Source organism: Adiantum capillus-veneris, chromosome 14, assembly GCF_014529385.1.
Source record: "Adiantum capillus-veneris isolate H3 chromosome 14, ASM1452938v2, whole genome shotgun sequence".
NCBI lineage: Eukaryota > Viridiplantae > Streptophyta > Polypodiopsida > Polypodiales > Pteridaceae > Adiantum > Adiantum capillus-veneris.
The window spans coordinates 19,089,452-19,110,226 of record NC_140944.1 but is presented as its reverse complement, the minus strand read 5'-3'; the positions used below and the strand labels follow the sequence as shown (position 1 = coordinate 19,110,226).

Here is a 20,775-nt window from a genome sequence, read left to right as displayed (position 1 = left end):
CTACCTCATTCCAAAGGAGGGTGGCTCCTTGGATGAGATTCGACAGTGGCGTCCCATCACCATTCTCAACTCAGCCTACAAAATTCTTGCCAAGGCTCTGAGTTTGAGGATTCAGCCACTTTTGGAGAGCCTTATACATGGGACTCAGACAGGTTTTGTCAAGGAACGCAGTATCCTTGACAACATCTTCACTTTTTGGGAGGCTTCTGCCCTTGCACGGCTCCGTGGGGAGGACCTTGTGATTCTTCTTCTCGATTTTGAGAAGGCATACGACAGAGTTGACTGGGACTTTCTAGAGGGCACGCTACGTAGGATGGGCTTCTCAGAGGCTTGGATCAGAGGGGTGTCAGCTTTGTACAGGCAGGCCCACAGTCAGGTGCTTTTGGCAGGAGGTAGAGGTGAGCGCTTCATGCTCACACGATCGGTCAGACAGGGTTGTCCTCTTGCCCCCTTTCTCTTTCTGTTCTATGCGGAGGCGATGAGCAGATTTTTGGTGTCACAGCAGGTTGGTTTGAGGGGCTTAGCACTCCCTATACGGGGAGATGAGCTTCTGGACGCTGAGTTTGTCGACGACTCAGCCTTGTACTTAGAGGGCCAGGAGGCCAATTTACACAGATGTGGGCAGGCCTTGGAGACCGTCTGCTGCGCATCGAGCGCACTGATCAACTGGAGAAAGACAGTGGCTTTCTCAGTTGGTAGTGCTCCTGTGCCAGATTGGATGCCAGGAGAGGGTTTCAGGTGGATTCCTCCAGGGACTGCAGTTCGGTACTTGGGTTGTCAGGTTGGTTTGGATTTGTCCCCCGAGCAACAGATTGCTCCTCTTCTCCTGTCCATCAGGAGAAAGCTGTTACGTTGGAGCTCAGCACGACTTTCGCTGGCAGGTAGAGTAGTAGTTGCCAACCAGGTGTTGTTGGCGACTATGTGGTACATCACTTCTTGCTGGATCTTCTCGAGTTCTTGCATCAGCCAGGTAGAGAGGTTGATCAGGAACTTCCTTTGGTCTGGTCGCGACACTCAGATTGCCCGAGCCAAGGTGGCTTGGTCGGTCATCACACTTCCTTGTTCTGAGGGAGGGCTTGGGATCATTGATTCAGCACAGCAGAGCAGAGCCCTTCTTGGGAAGTTCGTCGTCAGAGGACTTCATCCAGGCGAGGAGCCCTGGAAGGAGTTCTTGTTGCAGAGGCTTCGTGCCAGGGTGCCTCAGTCAGGAGGCCCTTGGCAACCTTCGACCAGATGGATCTTTACAGAGTTGCGTCGAGTTGGTTTGAGCAGGAGACTGGAGGACCGATTCGCTGTGAGTTTGCTTCGTTCTTGGGAGCTATTGCGGCGTGGCCTAGAGCAGCGGCAGCCGACGTGCACGGAGGAGCGCCTATGGCAGCCCCTCGTCTGGAACCCCTTGGTTAGCACTCAGAGAGGCCACTTGGTCGGGAGTAGGCCTCATGTTTCTTGGGGTCCCATGGCAGCAGGTCCAGCGCGCTCTCTAGGTGACTGGCTAGAGTTCAGAGGTTTGTCAGAGGAGGTGCAGGTTGTCCAGCTACAGGGCATGAGAGGGGTTCAGAGCATGTGTCAGGACATCTCAGAGTCAGTTCCAGCTGATTGGCTCACGCCTCTCGAGCCAGTAGCACCCCGGTGGATGGGAGCCTTCACACGACTGGAGGTTCTCATTTCAGTCAGGGCTTGCTCAGAGACTGTCCCAGCCCTGTTCTTCGAGCTTCAGGGTGGGGGACAATTACAGAGTGTTGCAGTAGAGGCCCCGCAGGTAGCAGAGTGTTGTTTCCAGAGGATCAGAGTTGTGGGCATCTGTGGGAGGACCTGCGTCATAGACCCTGACCCAGCAGCTCTTGAGACACGACACTGGAGGCTATGGGCTTGGGAGTGCTGTCCACTGGCACGAGTACAATGGGATCCTGGTGAGTGGCTATGGAGGGACCCATTCTCTGCTGCAGACCGCCCAGGAGTCCCTTTCTTTCAGTACACTGTTCGGCTTGGACGTCATATACTTGCAGCACAGAGAGAGGCCCGCCCCGCTGCAGCACGTCATTGGCAGGAGGAGGGTCTCACAGTTGAGTTCTTGACAGCTTTTTGGCAGAGGCTGTGGGACTCCAGACAGCCGAGGCGCGTCACCTTGTTCCAGTGGTTGGTTGCACACAGAGCCACAACAGTAGGGAGCTGGCTTGTACATAGTGGTCTCTCGGCCGCATGTACAGCCTGTGACCAGTTGGTGGAGAGTCAGCGACACTGTCTTTGGGACTGCCCCTCGGCCCAGCAGGTGTGGCTACGAGTTCTTCGGCTGATGCCTGCCCTCTCCACGGCTCGACAGTAGACTTGGGGGGCGGCGGCTTGGTCCACCCTCACGGGCCCGGCACTTCAGTTTGGGGTATCTTCCACCAGCAGGATGATAGTGATACAGGGGGGTCGACCTACACTCCAGCCTGCTACAGACCTTACTCCACAGGAGTGGAGCAGTGAGAGAGCGGAGTGTTGGGAGCTCATCAGCGGCCTAGCTCTCTGGTTCATCTGGCGGGCCCGTTGTTTCCGCATCTTTGAGGCTCGCCCTGTACCACCAGCGGAGACTGTTCGTGACTTTTCGCTAGAGCTGATCCACACTCTCAGAGGACAGCTTGAGGGACTACAGGGCAGCTCCGACCGCATGCGGGAGCGCCGCGAGGCTTTCCTTCGTCTCTAGCGCCCTGGGCCGTTTTACTCCATGGTCCAGGGGGTGCTCAGATGGCACTATTGTCCACCTGTGTGGCTTTTCCCTCCTCCCATCTCTTGATTTAGCCCCATTGTATATATGCTGTTTTTTCATTGGGAGAGTCTCCCCATCATGTTTGTTGTAGCCCTCTCTTGCAGAGGTGGATGTAGCCCTATGGGCAGCTTTCATTAACTAATAGAAGGATCTTTTTCTCGGAAAAAAAAAAAGATCATAGAATGATCAGTAATTTCTGGAAGAGTCTCTTTGAGAATCTAGGAAGTAGATTAAATTTCTCTTTCGGCCTATAATCAACAAAAGGATGATCAAAGTGAAATCACTAATCTAACGATTCTTGAGTCTACTAAAAGCCTATATCATGGAAGTAGATCAACGGTCTTAATGAGAGAAGTACCTACCTCTTATAGACTATGCGTACAATGACATTGTACATAATTCTATGGGGAAAGCACCTTTCGAGGTTAAAGAGGGAAGATCCAAAAGTCCCTTACTACTTAAAAGTACATGGGAAGATCCTTGCTGTTGATGAATATAGCCGAGACTCACAAGAATATTTTTCAAAGATTAAAGAGGTTATATCCATCTCACAACTAAGGCAAAAAGGGCTGCTGCTAATAAGCACAGAAGAGTCTTAGCCTTTAAGGAAAATGATTGGGTCTTGCTGAAGTTTCTCAAGGCTCATCTAAGGAATACTACGGGCAAGAATCCTACGGGCCACCAAGAGTATTATGCTAAACTAGCAAAAAGATACTATGGTTTTTATTATTTTTGTTCCGAGAAAAAGATCCTTCTATTAGTTAATGAAATTGCCCATAGGGTTGCAACCACCTCTACAAGAGAGGGCTACAACAGTCATGATGGGGATACTCTCACAATGAAAAAACAGCATATGTATAACGAGGCTAAGTCAAGAAATGGGAGGGGGGAAAAGCCACACAAGTGGACGGTACTGCCATCTGAGTACACCCTGGATCATGGTGGAAAAAGGCCTAGGATGCCAGAGTCAAAGGAAGGCCTCTCTACGCTTCCTCATGCGGTCGGAGTTGCCCTGGAGTCTCTCGAGTTGTCCTCTGAGAGTATGGACCAACTCAAGCCAAAGATCCCGAACAGTCTTTGTTGGTGGTACAGGGCGAGCCTCGAAGATGCGGAAGCAACGAGTCCGCCAGATGAACCAGAGTGTCAGGCCACTGATGAGCTCCCAGCACTCCTTTCTCTCACTGCACCACTCCTGTGGAGTAAGCTCTGTGGGGCAGGCTGGGGTGTATGTCGCCCCCCTTGCATCACTATCATCCTTCTGGTGGAAGATAGCTCAAATTGAAGTGCTTGGCTTGTGAGAGTGGACCAAGCAGCTGCCCCCCAAGTGTATTGCTGAGCCGTGGAAAGAGCAAGCATCAGCCGAAGAATACAAAGCTACACCTGCTATGCCAAAGGACAGTTCCAAAGACAGTGAAACTGACTCTCCACAAGATGGTCACAAGCTGCACATACGTCCGAGAGACCACTATGTACAAGCCAGCTCCCTAGTGCTGCAGCTCTGTGTGCGACTAGCCGCTGGAACAAAGTGTCTCGCCTCGGCTGTCTGGAGTCCCACAACCTCTCCCAAAAAGCTGCCAAGAACTCAGTTGTGAGACCCTTCTCCTGCCATTGATGTGCTGCACAGTAGGGCGAGGTTTTCTCTGTGCTACCAGTATGTGACATCCGAGTCGAACAGTGTACTGAAAGAAAGGGACACCTGGGTGGTCTGGCAGTTTGCAGAGGAGAAAGGGTCCCTCCAAAGCTACTCTCCAGGATCCCACTGCACTCGTGCCAGTGGACAGCTCTCCCAAGCCCACAGTCCTTAGTGTTTAGTCTCAAGAGCTGCTGGGTCAGGATCGATGACACAAGTCCTCCCACAGATGCCCACCACTTGGATCCTCTGAAAACAACACTCTGCCACCTGCGGGGCCTTGACTGCAACTAGGTGTAAGCGTCCCTCACCCTGTATCTCGAAAAACAGGGAGGGAACAGTCTCTGAGCAAGCCCGAATTGAGGTAAGAACCTCCAGTCGTGTGAAGGCTCCCATCCATCTGGGCGCTGCACACTCGATAGGTGTGAGCCACTCAGTTGGGACTGCCTCTGAGATGTACTGACACATGCTTTGCACCCCTCTCATGCCTTGTAGCTGAAAGCCCTGAAGCTCCTCTGACAAGCCTGAAAACTGTAACTAGTCACCTAGAGAGCGTGCTGGACCCTCTGCCATGGGACCCCTGGAAACATGAGGCCGACTACCAACTAAGTGGCCTCTCTGAGTGCTAACCATGGGGTTCCAAACAAGGGGCTGTCTCAGGCGCTCCTCCGTGCAAGTAGGCTGACGTTGCTCCAGGCCTCGCCGCAGATGCTCCCAAGATCGGAGCAAACTCACAGCGAAGCGATCCTCCAGTCTTCTGCTCAAGCCAACTCTGCGCATCTCTGTGAAAATCCATCTGGTTGAAGGTCGCCAGGGGCCTCCAGCCTGAGACACCCTAGTACGAAGCCTCTGCAGCAAGAACTCCTTCCAGGACTCCTCACTTGGAAGAAGTCCTCTGATGATGAACTTCCCAAGAAGGGATCTGCTATGCTGTGCTGGGTCTATGATCCCAAGCCCTCGCTGAGAACAAGGAAGAGTGATGACCTGCCAAGCCACTTTGGCCCGGGCAATCTGAGTGTCACGCCTTACCAAAGGAAGTTCCTGATTAGCCTCTCTACCTGGCTGATACAAGAACTTGAGAAGATCCAACAAGAAGTAATATACCACATAGTAGCCAACAGCACCTGGTTGGCCACTACAACTTTGTTTGCCAGAGAAAGTCGTCAGGAGCTCCAATGTAACAACTTCCTCCTGATAGACAGGAGGAGGGGAGCAATCTGCTGCTCGGGAGACAAGTCCAAACCAACCTGACAGCCCAAGTATCGAATTGCAGTTCTTGGGGGAAGTCACTTGAAACCCTCACCTCGTATCCAATCGGGCATAGGAGCACTACCAACCGAGAAAGCCACCGTCTCTTTCCAGTTGATCAGTGCGCGAGATGCACAACAGAAGGTCTCTAGAGCCTGCTCACACCTGTGAAGGTTGGCATCCTGGCCATCCAAGTACAAGGCTGAGTCGTCTGCAAACTCAGCGTCCAGTAGCTCATCTCCCCGAATAGGGAGTGGTAAGCCCCGTAAACCAACCTGTTGCGACACCAAAAACCTGCTCATTGCCTCAGCATAAAACAGAAAGAGGAAGGGGGCAAGAGGGCAGCCCTATCTGACCCAACGTGTGAGCATGAAACGATCACCTCTACCTCCTGACAATAGAACCTGGCTGTGTGCTCGTCTGTACAAAGCTGACACCCCTCTGATCCAAGCATCTAAGAAGCCCATCCTGCGTAGAGTGACCTCCAGAAAGTCCCAATCAACTCTGTCATCGTAGGCCTTCTCAAAATCGAGAAGAAGAATCACTAGCTCCTCACCACGAAGCCGCGCTAGGGTAGAAGCCTCCCAAAAAGTAAAGATGTTGTCAAGGATACTACGCTCCTTCACAAAACCTGTCTGAGTCCCATGTATAAGACTCTCTAGAAGTGGCTGAATCTTCAAATTCAGAGCCTTGGCAAGAATTTTGTAGGCTGAGTTGAGGATGGTGATGGGGCGCCATTGTCGAATCTCATCCAAGGAGCCACCCTCCTTGGGAATGAGGTAGATCAGGCCCTCACTCATGCTGTCAGGCATCTCTCCTGTGTGCAAGATGTACTGAAAAGCACTACAAAGATCTGGATCAAGAAAGTCCCAGTACTCTAAGAGAAAACTGGGAGTGAAGCCATCCTCACTTGGACAGCTACCACGGGGGAGTGCACTAAGAGCCGTGTGTAACTCCTCAAGCTGAAGTGGTAGCTCAAGCCTCTAACGCATCTCCTCAGTCACAAGACAAGGCATGTGTGCCCACACCTGCTCTCTGCATGCATCTTGATGCTGTGACTGAGGCTCTGCAGACAGTAACTCACGGTAAAATTCAGTAGCAACTGCACGCATGCCCTGTGGCTCAGAAGCAACTGACCCGTCGGGCCTCCTCAACTGACTGACCTTGGCATGCGTATGCCGAGGTCCCACAGCCTCAAAGAAAGCACGAGTCACTCTGTCACCCACCTGTGTCCACTGAGATGCCTGTCGATGCAAAGCAAACTCATGTCGTCGCTCCTTTGTGCTAACAAGCTCCTGGCAGGCCTGCTGTAACTGCTCCTCCAACCAAGGACTGTTTGGATGATGCTCCTGCATCCTTTGCAAGGAAGCAACGCCCCGTCGGAGACGCTGCTCCTCCTCTCTCGCTGCAGCCAGGCGAGCCAAAGACTCCTGGAGAAAGAACGACTAAGCTGAGCTAGTCGTGAGGCCATTCTGTCACCAGGAGAGTCCTGCATGTCTAAGCTCTCAGTCCAATGAGCCTCCACTCGCTTTCTGAGTGTAGAGTCCAGCAAGACCCGCTCAGGGATGCGAAGCATCTTGCTCCCCCTCCTCTGTCTATCTGTCACTGTGAGGATCACTGGTGCATGGTCCGGGAAGGAAGTCCCTGCGAGAATGCCAACTGTCCCACCCAAGTCACAGAAATAGTCACTAGTGTAGAAGTGATCTATCCGCGATAGATTTACTCCTTCCACTTTGCGGTCCAAACGAGAGAAGGCTAGGCTGTCTAGGGGCCTCACAAAGCTAGAATGCTGCCACACATCCGAAACCCTCAGTCATACAAAACCTCTCCCAAGTTGCCAGCTCAACTCCATGCCCATAAGCGTGGCTACCACCAATCCTGTCAGAGGGGTCCTGCAGCATGTTGAAGTCACCCCCTATGCACCACTGCTCTGCCTGCGACAGAGACTCAACAATCTGTGACCAAAACTCTGCTCGGGCACTCACCACATTGGGCGCATAGATGTTCAGGAAGCCCACAAGACAACCCTGAACCTGCATAGTGATCCACTGAGCGATGCCTGGCACAATAATCCCTCTGCCCACAATGGCCTGCTGCAAAGAATCGGCAATAGTCATACATACCTCACCCTGGATGCCTCTCGGTCCAAAAGCAGCTGACCAAAAAGTATCATATCGTCCACGCAAAAGCTGACCACAACGTCTAATGCGGCTCTCACACAAATGATACTCCTGTAGCATAAGAAGGTCAATCTCTCCTCCCACCAGGCATCGCTGAAGCTCCTGACGCAGTCGGCCCCTCTGACGCCGAAACTGGGGCCCACCTAATCCCTGTACGTTCCATGAGACGATCCTCATGGGGAGCGAGAGAGAACAGATGCTGCTGCAGTAGCTAAATGTGCTATCTTCGAGGTTGGCTTGGATGGGGAGTAATTCGCATCGGAGCGTTCTCTAGATAGGCGTGACTGCAAAAAGTGCCTGACCCAAGCCCAAGTAGCCCGAGCCGTGCGTAAAGCAACCTCCTTTGTCCAGGAGTCCTCATGAATGTGTACATAGCATGGCGGGCACTGCGTATCAGCGAAGAAGTGAACCACAATGTGTCTACATCCTGCTGCATCTGGAGGTGTTACAACAAACTTGGCCAATGGCCAAAGAGTCTGAAGCATGTCTATAACTCCTAGGTCTCCCATGTGATGAGAGAACTCTAGGGCCTGTGTCTGTAGCCACTCCAAAACTCCTCTGTCGAGGAGTCCTCATGAATGTGTACATAGCATGGCGGGCACTGCGTATCAGCAAAGAAGTGAACCACAATGTGTCTACATCCTGTTGGATCTGGAGGTGTCACAGCAAACTTGGCCAATGGCCAAAGAGTCTGAAGCATGTCTGTAACTCCTAGGTCTCCCATGTGATGAGCGAACTCTGTCTGTAGCCACTTCAAAACTGAGTGGAGAGTCCACTCAGTCTGGTCCCTGCCGCAAAGGGGAAAAGAGAAGCCAACCACCGAGTCCAAGGCCTCTATCCCCCTAGCTGCAAGGAACAGAACATGGACCCTGAAGCAGGCTGCCTCGAGGTCTGGTTGAGGAGTCGTTGAGAAAGCGTGTAAAGTCGTAGGCAAAGAAGTCTCATCGGCGCCGAATGTCGAAGCTCGTCAGACCACGTGGGACTGCTGCAAAGGGAGACGTCTGTACTTGAAGAGGGGGTCTCAAGAAAGGTTGTCCCTCTCTCGTCAAGCGACTTGTGGAAAAGGCACTGCCAAGAGATCTCCTAGCAGCCAAGGATGGCCCTGCCCCTTGGGTCGACTGTGGGACTCGAGTGGGAGGGGGGGAGGGGGGAGAGAAGAGGGGCGAGGGGGATCGGCAAGGGTAGGGGGGCGAGGAGGAGAGCCGGAGGGAGCAGGAGGCGGGGGGGGGGCTGTCAAGGGTGAAGCTGAGGCGGAGGCTGGGGCAGGGACCTCGTCCTGCTGAAGAGGACCGAATCGGTTTCGCGTGGGAACACACTGCTGCTAGGCAGGCGCTTGAGGATACCTCTGACTGCCAGGCTGTCGCTGTGGCCCTTGCAGTCGTCGACCCCGAACTTGCTGCCAACCCTCCTCCGCTGGAGCCCTAGGCTCGGAGGGTGGCTCTGCCTGTGTGCTGTGTGTGTCTGTCTGCTGCTGTTGGGTAGCCCTTGAAGGCTGGGGCTGGGCCTGTGGTGTAGGTCGGGGCCTCCTCCGTGGACAAGCCTTCGCAAGATTGCCCATCTGTCGACAAATGAAGCACCGATTTGGGAGGTTGAATACTCCACGCTCTGTCTAAACCAACTCCCACTCACCCGAGGAAGTAGGATGATCTTCGGGAGAGTGTGGGTGTCCCTAACCAGAATGCGAACTGAGGAATGCCGGCTGCCTTGGTAGCTACTGAGGTTGCCGTGCGAGGTGTCTCCAGGACAGTCCCAAACATTGAGCCTATCTTGGACAAAAGTGGTAGGTACTCCCTTGGCAAACCAGGAAAGCAGACTGAGATGGGAAGGTCTGCCTCTTCTACCAAAACATTTGAAGCAGGGTCAAAACCATGTCTCGACTGTCGAGAGTGGGGACGAACTGCTCGGATGGTCAAGGGGCTCGTGGCGATGACCTTGAACGCCATCTCGGAGGTCTCAAACTCGATCTGATAGTAGCCTCGTCCGAGGAACTGAATGTCCAAGATCTTCCCCACCTTTGCAAGAAGGCGGGCCTGGAGAAGGTCATGCAACTCTCCTCTGCTAGGTCTGGTGCCAAGAATCTTGCAGATGACGGAGGTCGCCTGGAGGCGCTCCACTTCTGCTGCGAGGCTTGCTTGCTCTGTTGGTGAAAGAGCAAGTCGGATGGTGGGCTCTACAGGGTCGGACGAGGAGGCTTCTGAGGAGTCTCTTTGGGGCGGAGCATGAGCCTCCATCTGTGTCTACTGCTGTGAAGAAGGGCGAAATGGCGATGACGAGATATGGCCCTCTGCTGGACGACCAGGCCGAAATTGTTGACGACTTCAATAGAGCAAGACTCGGAGGGAGGGGATGGAGGTAGCAAAGCGGATGAAAAGGGAGTGCGAAGCTGGGGCGGCGCGGGTTGCGGCTGGCGCGAGCGAGCGAGCGGGCGGGCTGAGGCACTGCGACAAAGCGGACAGGGGCGAGTACGCGCGCTGGGTCTGCTACGCGATGGGGCCGAGTGCAGGCAGTGGGGATGCAAGGAAGGGCAACGCGCACTGGAGGTGGGGGGGGCGGGCAAGCAATGGCGCGAGAGAAGGGGGGGGGGGGGGGGGGGGGGGGTTGAGCGAGGGTAGCAGCGAGCGCGTCCGATCCTTTTTAAATTCTTAAGCGAATCAATGAGATGGCTTATCAATTAAAGTTGCCCAACCATTGGTTCATGCACAATGTTCTCCATGAGAGCCTACATTAGCCTTACAAAGGAGCGTCACTAAAAGAAGCAATAGTTGCAGAGCCTCCAAAAATCGAAGATCAAGAAGTCGTCCTTCGATCTGAGTCCATCCTACGACATGAAGACAAGGTATTAAGAAACGGCAAGATTATCTGACGATATCTTATTAAGTTTAAGGATTATTCTTATAAAGATACTAGATGGATGCAAGGAACCTAGCTTAAGGATAATATGAACCTTGTCAATGCTTACAATGCTACACTAGAGTAAGCAAATGAAAATGCCTTTTAAATGACAATGTTCTTGTCTTATAAGATTCATTCTTTTTTTTTTATTGTACACAAAATTTAAGAAGTATGCATGCTTAGGATCATGTTTGTGGTGACGACGTCTCCCAAACACCAAGTACAACTTGTCACTCTACTTTGGAAGAATGATATGGACTAAAGAGCAGACATGCTTGCGGAAACTAAGTCTCCCAAGCACCAAATCTATTAGTCATCCATTTTGGAATGATGTCGTAGGGTAAAAAGAGATCCTCTACCCGCTAAGAAACATGGACTAATGACTAGACTTTATCTTCTCTACCTCATAGTCGAGGATGACTATGATTTCAAGAGAGACGTAATGTTATAAAATCTAATATCTAGCTAACCCAAATGATTTTCTCATATTAAACTGATCATTTAATATGGGAGAATAAACGGGAACAAGAGTTAGAATAGAGACATGTGCTTCTAGACCTATCTCAGCAAGGGACCAAAAGGAGAGATGGTTACATCTCAATAGGGGTCCAAAAGGAGATTGTCTACCAAAGAGCAATGTGTAATAAGCGCTTCTAGACTTATCTCAGCAGGGGACCAAGAGGAGGGATGGTTGCATCTCAATAGGGGTCCAAAAGGAGACGGTCTACCAAAGAGCAATGTGCAATAAGTGCTTCTAAACTTATCGCAGCAGGGGACCAAGAGGAGAGATGGTTACATCTCAATAGGGATCCACAAGGAGATAGTCTATCAAAGAGCAACGTGCATCTAATGGAGCTCAAAACCTTAGGGCTAGCTTCATTAAAGACCTCCAAAGGTTAGTGTTAAAAGTCCTTTGACCTTAGGCAAGTTAGGGTTGAGCTTGAGGTGGAACCCGACTCAAGCTTGAGGTGCTTGTCATGCTTGGTGACTAAGGTGCTTGACGTGCTTGATGACTAAGGTGCTTGAGTCAAAAAGAGATCCTATAAAGGAGGGGGAAAGCCCCAAAGTTAGGGGAATCTTTCACTTAACCTCCCACTCATCCAAAGGGCACCCCCTTCTTCAAGGGACACATGGACACATATCAGGTTTTCCCTATGCTTAGCCACGTGGGGTGCTTGAATCCTATTGGCTAGGCTAAAGAGGGGTCCAATGAGCTTCTAGTTCACTTCAATAAATATGTAGATATTTTCAAGCTCTCTCTCTCAAAGAGGTAAGAAGGATACTTGTCCTAATGCTACCCATGTTGCTTGGAATGCGTTGTACATGTGATTGGATAGGCTTAGAGGGGTCCAATGAGCTTCAAGCTTGAGCTAAAAAGAGGGATCGACCAAGGCAAGCAAGGGGTGTGCTTGGGGATATACACCCTCTCACACACCCATTTTTACACACATTCCCACTTGGTGAAAGTGGAGAAACTCTATCTCCTTCTCCAAGCTTGTTGAGAAGTTGAGTGCCTACACCAACACTCTTGGCTATGGAATGCAAATCCAATCAAGAGCCATGCTTCAATGCTTAAGCTTGCCATCTTCTCCATCTTCATTACTATGCTATTATGTATGCTAGCAAGAAGAGTGATGATAAGCGAGGAACTACTTCTTTTTCCTATGGAATGTTTCTTCTTTCTCTTCCCTATCCTCATTCCCCGCTAGCTCTCTCCACCTTCGAAGGTGTTTGAGGCCTTGGGACTGAGGCTTGGGATAGTTAATGCTTTCTACAAAGTTTATGTTATGCTTGTGATGTAGGAAGTTTTCCATCTTCATTGCATCACCAAGGTCACAAGGAACACAAAGATTGTGTTGTACCAAGTCTCTCTTGATGGGAGAAACTATAATACAAATGCCTATTGCAGGGGGGACCGGCTCCATATGAATCCGGTCCTCAACTGTTATCTGGTCCTCAACTGTTGTCATGTTCTCTAAACTCTCTCTCTTGCAAAAGTATTGTTCATGCCAAGTTAACTAAGTATTATGTTTATGTTGCTACCATCAATTAAGTTCACCCGCTATGCTCACGAAGTAATCTCACAAAAGGGATTTATCTAACTCCCTAATTGTGCTACTCTCAAAGTTCATAGGCCATTTCCATTACATTGGTATCAGAGATATTTGACAGACATTGGGATTGCACATGGACTGGCCATCTTGAATGGCCTACAGAGATTTCTAGTAGCAAATGAGTTCACTTGTTTTCCTCACACACATGGGGCCAACACAGTGGACTATGTTATGGCTCGGCTCAGTTTTATACCATCTATTCAAGATTTTATAGTCGGCCCTAGGCCTGTTGAGGTAGTAGTAGATGACGCCCTCCAGTTTCATTCCAGTTTAGTATAACTCCGTTGGCCATTTCACCTATGCATACTCGATACACCTTTACATTGGATTCTAACTGTGTCTACATGGATAGTATTTACAGACGCTCGGTCACAAAGGAACTGGGACACCCATTACAAGAGCTTTTGTAGGTATTGACATAGATTGTACATGATGCAGTAGTAGAGGCATACCCACACACCCAACCTGCGTCTAATGCATATGGTGGATAGACCAACGAGGCATTCGTCCTAATAAGAGATTCATAACAATTAGGAATAAGTAGATTAGAGAGAATGTACTCAATGTAAAAGAAATAAACTTGATTGATTAGAATGAGAGTGGCAATTAATAAGCTTTGGATACTAACCATTTAGAGGCTCATGGTAGGAGATGTGAAATTAATGATTGGATGGATATGCACCACGAGTGGAAATGGCAAGGGTCATGAGAGCTACCACAGGTAGCATGTGTCTATCAAGTGTGTAGCATGTGTTTAGGGAATGAGTAGCATGTAGGAGGGTTATAGATTTTGTCACGAGGACGTGGCAATTGCTAACTTGAGTTGTTGGTTTCTTTCCGATGATTTTTGTTTAATTTTTGGGACCCTCTTTTTAAAGTTGCAAATGGTCGAACATTGTGTGGCCAGTGTGAAACAGCCGACGGCCGAGAGTTTCACCCGCAGTGGGGAAGGGCAGGTTACCACGAGTTGGTCGGGCCAATCGACACTAGAATCCGAGTAGTAAAAGGATGTCTAGGCTCAATTCAAAGTCATTTAGGCCCCTCGCTACACTTTTAAGTCAGTGGGTACTAGGGAATTAACTCAAAAGAGGCAACTGGACACATGGCGGCTCTAGATGCATCTGCCAGAAGCATCAGCAAGAGGGGGCGCCCATTTCAAGAGGGGGCTGATGTCAGCTCGTAATGGTGCTACATAGTGTGTGTGAGTAGTGGGTGCAGGTGCTCACAGCTTTAATGGAAAGCTTGCCTTCTCCCTTGCTCTATGTAGTGCGACGATTTGCTCTCACGCATCTCTCTCTCCCCTTTGCACGTATGGTAATGCCCCACTAGTTGGGTCTTTCAGATGATCATGTACAGTTCTGGGGGGTTTTGTGTGCGTTTGCCAAGGCAAGAGCCTTCTGTATAGGAACCGGATTATCTAATTGCTAATCCCCTTTAGGTACGCACAATTTTATCGTGAAGGAATGAAAAAACGGTGAGTTTTCTCGTGTGAAAACTCACTCGATTTACAGGGGAACTGTCACATTGCGTGCGGGAGCACCTGCTACACGCGTAGGCATGCTCGCTTCTCTCGAAACCGTCCAAAACAGAGAATTATAGCCTGCTGTGTTTTTCTGCAGGTTTAGGGTTTCATACTTAATCTGCAAGGAATCGCCAGGGGAGCCTTGGAAAGGCCTTGAGATGCGTATACATGGCAGTAGGCACCTAACAGTGGCAAAACAGAAAATTACAGCATCTGCTGAAATTACAGAAAATCTGCTGAAATTGACTTGCAGCTCACTGGAAAGCTTCCATACCGCAAGGGAAAGTGTCCTTGACGTGTACTTTTGACCTGTAGGGATTTTTGCGCCATTATGTTGGCAAAATTGGGTTTAAAACCTACAATTATAGTCATGGACAGGTTTGGATAGCTCGGTGAGGGTTAGTTGGAAGCGTTCGGATCGTTTATTTGCGAGGGAAGCCTCGGGAAAGCATCGGGTTCTTGTACATGACAATTTAGAGAGATTTCCTGCGAGGAATCTCGTCTAATTCAAGGAACAAGTGACCCTATAGGTGCGAGAGCTCGAGGGCTATCCACAAACGTGATCGGCACGCGAATCGGAGCGCAAGACAGAGAATTCAACGACCTTTAATTTTTCGCCAGGTTTTGAAAGTGCTCTAAAGTGCATGGAAAGTCACAGTGTACTTGATATTTTGTCGGTGGAGACTTCTACTGTGGTTATGGTGCCGAAATCGCGTTAGAGTAAAGGAATTTCAGTCTGATAAAAGTGGGACAGCTTGTAGAAGTTTACAGGTCTTTCTCAAATGTAATAAGAATAAAGGATAAAGAAATACCGAAAGGGCACCAATCTTTGGGGGCCTACAGGGTGTTGTTGTCTGCTTGGTAGCGCTCTAGCTGCCAGACAGTGGTTTGTCTTGAAGTGTTGAATTCCAGTCACAGGCTTACTCGTGAAGTTCCTTAGTGTCGTAGAGTTAAAGTAAAGTTATCAGATGAAAGCCAACGTCTACCGCCCTATGCGCCGCTTTCAGATTCCTTAGGAAAAATGTGACTATGCACATAAATGGTCCATGCTTGGCTTAAGGATTGTTCTCATCGTGAGTGTAAGCTACATGCTTACCTCAACAAACACCCCTGTAAGCTGAAGCTACATGATAGAGCATGGATTCTGATCAAGGAGTCTAATATGGGTTACAACGGCAAGCAACTACATAGAACTTATAAATATCGAATCTGATGGAAGAAAAATAGTGTAGGTCTTACCTCCAAACTATATGGTTTTGGGTAGTGTCTAAACACTTACAGATGCAGATCATCACTTTCTTTAAGGAACTTCGTGAGGGGCCTCATCTCCTATGCATTAATTTCCTTGCTTTGGGAATCTGGAGGATTCTGATGATGGTGCACATGGTTTGATCTGTGTTAGGTGTATATCTATCATGGAAGCACATTTTGGCTATGTGTATGATGATATTGGTGCTTCGGTCATAGGGTGGTCTTACCAAAGCATATTGGTAGTGTCTATAACCCCTTACAATCTCAAGATTTATGTATGAAATACATAGCATAAATGGTGCCACTGGTTTGTAGGAGCTTTGATGACTAATACATTACATATATATCCAACACTCGAATACCTAAAAAAAAAAGAAGAAAAAAGCTTGTGTTGGACGCTCACTGCTGTTGAGCTTCACATCGCGTACTCTTCCCTCTGACCTCCCCCCCCCCCACCCCCCCCCCTCCCCCCTCGTGCAGCCTGCCCACCTCGCTTCTTGCCTTGCTTTTCCCCTGCCCCGCCTCGTATCTCTCCCCCCCTCGAGCTCCTTGTTGGCTGACTTCAGCCTATTGGTAGCCTTCCTCGTCGTCCTCGACTTCTTTTTTAGCACAACAGACACACCGAAGCCCCCTCGTCCGACACCGCGGAGCTGACCCTTCGACTTGCTCTTTGGCTAGAAGAATAAGCGAGCTTGATGGCCGAGGTGGAAAAAATTCAAGCCACCTCGGTCATCTGCAAGATTGTTGGCACACTGTCGCAGAGGCAAGGTTGGAGACCAGCTCCAGGCCCGACTCCTCATCGAAGTGGGCAAGATCATTGATGGCAGATTCTCGGGAGAGGTTATTATTAGATAGAGTTTGAGCCTTGAGAGATGGCAGCCAAAGTGATCTTGATGAGCCCGCTCGGCATTCGAGCGGCTCGAGCTTACTTTAGATAGTGGCCCCACGGCTTCGACCCGACTTCGGACGTGCTCTAGGAGAAGGCAGATCTTCCTATCTCAATTTGCTTCCTAGGCTTGAGGCGGAAGTACCTTCCCCTACTTTCCAAGATTGATTCCATGATTGGGACGATCTTGGAGACCCCGCACACTTCATCTTCAGTTGTGGCCAAGGTGGTCGGGTGACCCACAATGCGGGTTCTTGTTTCTACACTTCCGAAGGTGATTCTGTTGCCTCGGGTGAATGGTGGTTGGATCAGACAGAGTGTGGAGTATTCGGGCCTCCCAAACGAGTGTTTCATTTGCAGACAAATGGGCCATGTTGCCAAGGCTTGTCCACGTAGAAGAGCTCGGCCAGCTTCATAGCCACATGCCCCTAGGGCGGGCCTTTCTTTGAGTTGCGAGGTTCTCCTTACCCGGGCTTCGGAGACACTCAAAGATCCGGCTCTACAAGTGAAAAATAGCCATACTGAAGAGGGATGGCATCAAAGTCCAGGGCCGCCATTGATAGGGCTAGGCACCTCGCCCGGGTGACCTTCGCACAACTCCTCGCCAGGAGTGGATTCCCACGGGAAACTGCTTCGGACCCAAGGACTTGACCCCTGGGTCCCCCTGTCCACCCCCTTGCTAAACCACAGGTGACATTCCCTCTTCCCCCATCCCCCCCTCGCCACCTTCAGCTCCCCCTCTCTCTCCTCCTGTTACTAGGTCTGAGCGCATTCTTGCGGCACATCGCTCCTTGGGTAGCTCTTTTGTTGTGAGTACCCGAGACAACCTTTTCTTCGACCTTCCCTCCTAGTTGAGATCTTTGCCTTTGGGACTATCCCAGGGGGCCTCTCCAGTTTCGATATCAGCAAACGGTGGGATCTCTTCAGCTACGCCTTCACTCGCTTCCTCGACGACTCCCATGCTGACCTAGAGACGGCTTGCTTTCGGGTTCATGTCTTGTTTCTTGCGGCACGTGGCCCGGATGCTTTAGACTCTGCCGCGGGATACTCTTTTCCACTTTGTTGTTGGGACTCGTAGGCTGGACGTTGGATGCGACACTTGGTTGGCTCTAGACTCTTGCCCTTGAGTTCTCCCATCACACAAGGGGACCTTGGGATCATTGATTTGGTGCAGACCCTCTCGCCGTGGGCGAAGTTTGCAGTGACTTTCCTGGATGCCACAGGTTGCAGACACATTATTGTTCACTTTTTTGCAGATACACAGTTCTCACCTTGCTATGTATACACTCATGGGGATTCTTGGGCAGAGGATGTGGCGAAGAGAATTTCACGTGCATCTTGGGCCTTTGTGGGGCGTGTGATACAATCTCGTTTGTCTCGGGGTGGTTCGAATGTGGAATACTCCCCATCCAAACCGCTGCTTTGAGCAGGAACAAGAGTAGCTAATTGCTACTCCAAAAGCAAGCACCGGTGAGGATGATAACCTCACCTTACAGGTGCATTTTCGGTGCTGGTTATGTGCTGTTTTTGGACTGTTTTGCAGCCGTATGGATGCCACAAGCATTGGGAACAATGCCCCATTGTTAGAGGAAAGTTCCGGGACTGTTTAGGGCTGAAAATAGGGTAAAAATCAGTAAATTCAGTGAGCTGTAATTGCTGTTTTTGGGTTGACAACAGAGGGTTTAAGTCCTTGAAAGTGATTTCCAGCAAGGGGATTCGCTCAGGGCGAGTTTTGGGGTCGGTATGCTGCCGAAATTTCGCTGGAACATGTGTAATCTAGTTGGATATAGGTGAAGATCCCCAGGACTCTAGTTTTGTAACTTTACCCTCGAAAGGAATAAAGAAATACGGAAAGGGGCGCCAATTTTTGGGGCCTACAGGTTGGCGTCTGCTCGGAGCATTCTAGCTTCCGAACTGGCAGAGGGTCCAACCTGTACCTTTGGAGACTGGTTGCAATCTCCAACACTTTCTGAGGAGAGTCAGGACACCCAATTGCGAGCCTTGAGGGGGGCGCATAGATGTGTCAGGATATTGTAGCGGCTATACCTGCAAAGTGGTATACCCCTTTGGAGTCTGTAGCTCTCTGTTTGATGGGGGCCTTCACACGACTGGAGGTCCTCATCTCAGTCAGGGCTTGTTTCTGCACAGGTTCCTGCAATTTCTTTGAGGTTCAGAGGGAGAGCTTCCTCCGTAGTCACTAACGAGGCACTTGAGGTGGGTGAGTGCTGCTTTCAGCGGATCAGAGTCATGGGCATCAATGAGAGGACTTGTGTCATAGATCCAGATCCTGCAGATCTTGAGTCATGGCACTGGAGGTTTCGGGCTTTGGGAAAGCCGCCCTTGGTGTGCATGCAGGGGGGCTTGTGGGAGTGGTTTTGGCGAGATCCCTTCACTCCAGCCGATCACCTGGGGACCCCCTTTTTCCAATACACAGCTTGGCCTGGTCGCCACATACTGACAGCAAGGAGAGGCTCTTCCTGCTGCAGCGGTTCATTGGCAGGAGGAGGGTCTTATGTTGGAGTTTTTGGCAAGCTTTTGGGAGCCCTTATGGGACAACAGGCAGCCCTGACGAGTCACCATGTTCGAGTGGCTAGTGGTCATTGAGGTACTGCAGTCTGGAGGTGGTTGGTGCACAATGCCCTCTTGGTAGTATTTGCATGGTTACCCGGAACGCGGAACGGGAACGGTGACGGGATCCCCGCGGAACGGGGGAACGGCTAGGGGTTCGGAACGGGAACGGTGCGGAACGGGAGGTATAAAAAACACCCAAATAGTGCATTTTTTAGCTTCTTGTGTTTAAATACAAGGAGTATTAGAGTGCTTTGACTCTAATACTCACAAAAAACTCGTTTTGAAGACCATTCAATCTTGCTATGACTAGATGATGTGAGAGAGAGAGAGAGGGAGAGACTCGAGAGAGTGAGAGGGAGAGGGAGAGATTTGAGAGAGTGGGAGGGAGAGGAAGAGAGCTTGAAGGCTTAAAGCCTTGAGCCTTGAGAGAGTGAGTCTTGAGAGGGAGAGATCTTGAGAGTGTGAGAGGGAGAGAGCTTGAGCCTTGAGGATTAGCTTGTGGAGAGAAAGGGGGAGGGGGGTGCATTTTATGAGTCCTTGAGGCCTTGCACACTTCAAAAAGAAGCCCAAACATTTACATTAATTTTTTCAATTTTTGTCAAATTTGTTTGTAGCCGTTGGCCGTTCCAGGGGCATTCCGGAACGTTTTGGGGGCATTCGGAACGTTCCGGAATGGCCGTTCCGGTTTGCACTGGCCACCCGGAACGTCAAACGTTTCGGGACGTTTCGGAACGTTCGGGAAGGGAACTGCCCCCCCGGAACGCCGGAACGGGGGCTAGGGGGCGTTCCCCGGTAACTATGAGTATTTGCCACCTGGGACCACCCACGTGAGATCGAACGGCATTGTCTATGGGACTGCCCCATGTCACAATAGGTTTTCTTCGGCTGATGTCCGCACTTTCTACAGCCAGCCAATACACTTGGGGTGTTGTAGCTTGGTCCACACTCATGGGCCTAGTACTTCGTTTTGAGATGGCTTCAGTCAGCAAGATGATTGTAATACATGAGGGCTGGCCTACACTCCAGCCAGCCACCGAGTTGGTCCCTCAGGAGTGGAGCAGAGATAGAGAGTGGTGTTGGAAGCTCATCTGCGGCCTGACATTGTGGTTCATGTGGCGAGCTCGCTGCTTTTGCATCTTCGAGGCTTGACCTGTCCCATGTGCAAAGACTACCCGTGACATTTGGCTGGAGCTGATCCGCACACTCAGAGGCCAGTTTTAGAGACTCTAGGGCAGCTCTGATACCATGCGGGAGCGTCGAGAGGCGAGCTCGCTGCTTTTGCATCTTCGAGGCTTGACCTGTCCCACGTGCAAAGACTACCCGTGACATTTGGCTGGAGCTGATCCGCACACTCAGAGGCCAGTTTTAGAGACTCTAGGGGAGCTCTGATAGCATACGGGAGCGTCGAGAGGCCTTTTTGCGACTTTGGCATTTAGGGACCTTCTTCACAATGGTCCTTGGTTAGCCTTGATGGCAATACGGTACACGAGTGTGGTTGTTTCATCCTCCCATCTCCTAATCTAGCCATCTTTGTACATATTTTGTTTTCTTATTGGGAGAGTCTCCCCACATGTTGATGTAGCCTCTCTAGCAGGGGCAGATTGTAGCCCATTAGGCAATTTTCTTAACTAATGAAGGATCTCTTTCTTGGTTTTTTTAATAAAAAAACTTGAATGCTTGACTGTTTGAATGCTTTGAATACTGCTATGAAGTGCTTTTTGTTGCTCGTCTG

The 20,775-nt window shown here is 50.4% G+C and overlaps 1 protein-coding gene across 7 annotated transcripts in view; it reads left to right on the top strand.

Annotated features, from left to right (window-relative positions):
- Positions 1–20,775, top strand: part of LOC147442030 (dynein regulatory complex subunit 2-like) — a 157,699-nt gene that overhangs the window by 60,831 nt on the left and 76,093 nt on the right. The gene's annotated exons all lie outside the window — the stretch shown is intronic.